Raw genomic sequence first — 2900 nt, forward strand, 5'->3', positions numbered from 1 at the left:
CTTTCCTTTTACCTTTACTCAAGCAACCAAAAATCAGGATCAAGAAAACTGAATAAGCAACACTCCCTCACATTAAATATAGCTTCTGTAAACTTGTGGTACCAATGTTGTAGAATAAGTATGCATACTCCTAGACATGCGTCCACATGCTCAAAATACACTGACGTGTCCAACTCATCCAACTCGCATTAATTTCAGAAAAAATAACAACCCTAAACACGTTTACATCTGCTGTGAGTCTTAGATATCAGTTGGGTGTGGTGGCCAGTCAGGACAACGCACATGTATAGTATGTTCACGTGCACATCTTATAACGAAGGTTTTCAAGTCTCTTCACATGAGAGAAAAAGTATTTTTTTACTACTTGAAAAGTCAGAATCTACGAAACATGGTTACTGCAATTAATAAATGGGAGCACGTGTGGATACTCTTTTATAAATAATCATAAAAATTGTACGGAGAAATGTAGAGCAAACACTACATTTATATCTTGGCACCGTTCAGTGTCAATGTTGTCGTAGATTGAGCAATTATAATACTGCGACTAGCGCAATTTTCATTTAAAGAGGAAAATACATTGCTTTTCCAACTGAGAGCCTTATTTCATGTAGCAGTATTTTTCAGAAATTTCCGCTTTGGCTGTACATCACCATCACTTTCCGAGACTGAAATTTTCTCTCTGCAGTGGAGTGTACGTTAATATGAAACTTCCTCTCAGATTATAACTGTGCTCTGGACCGAGACTCGAAGTCGGGACCTTTACCGTTTTTTTTTAATTTCTTGAAAACTGACATAGAACTCGTAACTGACAGTAAAACAATAGCTACATGGAGAATCACGGTACACAGTGCTAAAGGCTGCGAGAGATAACAGCCGCTGGAGGTGGCATCTTGTATTTTTTTCTCCATCACTTTCTTGGTTATAAAGGAACCCATAAAAAAGGGATCTATTTGCCACCGCCATTTTGACCCTAAAAACAAAAATATATGCACCACATCAGGAATTGGCCCCTAAATATGCTTATCCCAACCGTTCTACCTTAACTAGGAAACGAAAAAAGGAAAGGTTGAAGACGGTAACAGATGTATGTAACAGGGATTTTTCTTTAAAATTTTCGCCCTGGTATCTGTGGAGTGAAACCCACGAACGCCGCCCGTAGCCGTGGAGAAATTCATGCAGTTCTACTGGAAACAAAGGGGAATCGTTTGATCACGAAAAAAATCAACAGTAATGAATCAGACAGCTGCTCATTGCAGGGACATTCCAGATGCAGGGTGGGCCATAGAAACGGCCACTATTTCGGATTAAGGACAATGTTGCAATGTCGTCCTTCATATAAATCCAAAAATCGATAATACTCTTTTCGCCGGTGCCAAAAAAATATAGAACTGCAAGGCCACGGAACCAGTTCACAGAATGAGTCTTCGTCTGTGAGTAATACACTTCACCCGAGAACGACATCGTTTGCGTTGTTATTCAGTCAGGAGGAGCACGTGTCAGGAACACCAAAATTCTCTGGACCAAGCGCCAGATGTCTACTGCTGGCCACAAACGAAACGATGATCGTCCGTACTTAGTAACCTGACTTTTTGGAGACGAGAATGATTCAGTTGCCTCCAGTTGACGGTGACATACCATGTGGAGCGTGCAGCAGTGCCAAGAAAAGGGGCATTTACCGCCCACCACATTCTGCGCCACGTGTAGTGTAGGTACTTTAGATCTATCGCATTGAGGGGGCGCGGGCCACTTGCTTCTCAGTGTAGACGGATTTCGTCGACAACATGTGCAAAACAGAAGCCAAAGAGGCAGAAAGATAGCTATGTTCCATAAAAAAAGAGTTTTATATGATAGAAAGGCTCTTGAGTGTCCGTCAACATCACCAGAGCAGCCAATGAGGCCAAGAATATGAACCAAGCACTAAGCTTTACAAGGCATGTCAGGCAATATTGCCACATCGTCGACTCTGAACCGATAGGAAGGGCATGAGCTCTGTCTGAAATATCGTGAAGACCCCCCCCCCCCTCCCTCGAGCCTGGGGAAGGATGAGAGACTCATAGCCGACATCGACGATCATTCCCTGACTATCAGAGCAAAACCCATCACAGCTAACATGTGTCGAGCCTGGATGTGTGGAATCGGAAGAGCTTGTGCTTCGTGAGGGATACACGACACTGTGTAGGTGTTGACATAGCACGTACGTTGCAGGACATCAACGGAGTCGAGGCGATGTTCAACGAGTCCAAACCTGATCCATTGTAACAGCCGTCTGCACTTGAGGGCCGAAGAGTGCCACAGGTCAGCAAAAAACCAATGCCAAGGCAACTTCAGGTATCGGTCACACCGAGTGAGCCGACGTTCTCCTCAGACAGGCCTGTACCAATATGCATAGATCGTGATTTACGTACATTGAGGCAGCTGCTCGACGTCTCGCCATATGTCGCCATCCATGCAAGAGACACACAGGTATTGTCGGCACTCGAAGGCAGAGGACCAAACCGTCCACATAGGCGGTGCAGGAAAATCGATGCCCCCCTAGCGACATCGCCATCAGTCGTTGTCATAGTCCATATAACAATGGTTTTAGGGCGAAGGCATACAGTACCACTGACAAAGGGAGCCCCTGACACACCAAATGGCTGACCAGGACCGGTTTTGTGAGCCCACCATTATACAGCGCCTGGGATGTAGGAGAAGTATGACCACGTCGACGATAGTTTCTGGATATCCCATATGAAGGAAGTACAGCCAGAAGGAAAGAATTATCAACCCTATTAAACAGCTGCACAAAGTCTAAGGATGCCAAAGCCATTGTCAAATGTTGAGCTCAAGCAGGGGCGATCAGTTCCCTGTGGAGGGAGAGCAGTGTCCGAATGTTGTACACTCCATCTAGTGACGCCTGA

The sequence above is a fragment of the Schistocerca americana genome, chromosome 5, assembly GCF_021461395.2.
Source record: "Schistocerca americana isolate TAMUIC-IGC-003095 chromosome 5, iqSchAmer2.1, whole genome shotgun sequence".
NCBI classification, from domain to species: Eukaryota; Metazoa; Arthropoda; class Insecta; order Orthoptera; family Acrididae; genus Schistocerca; species Schistocerca americana.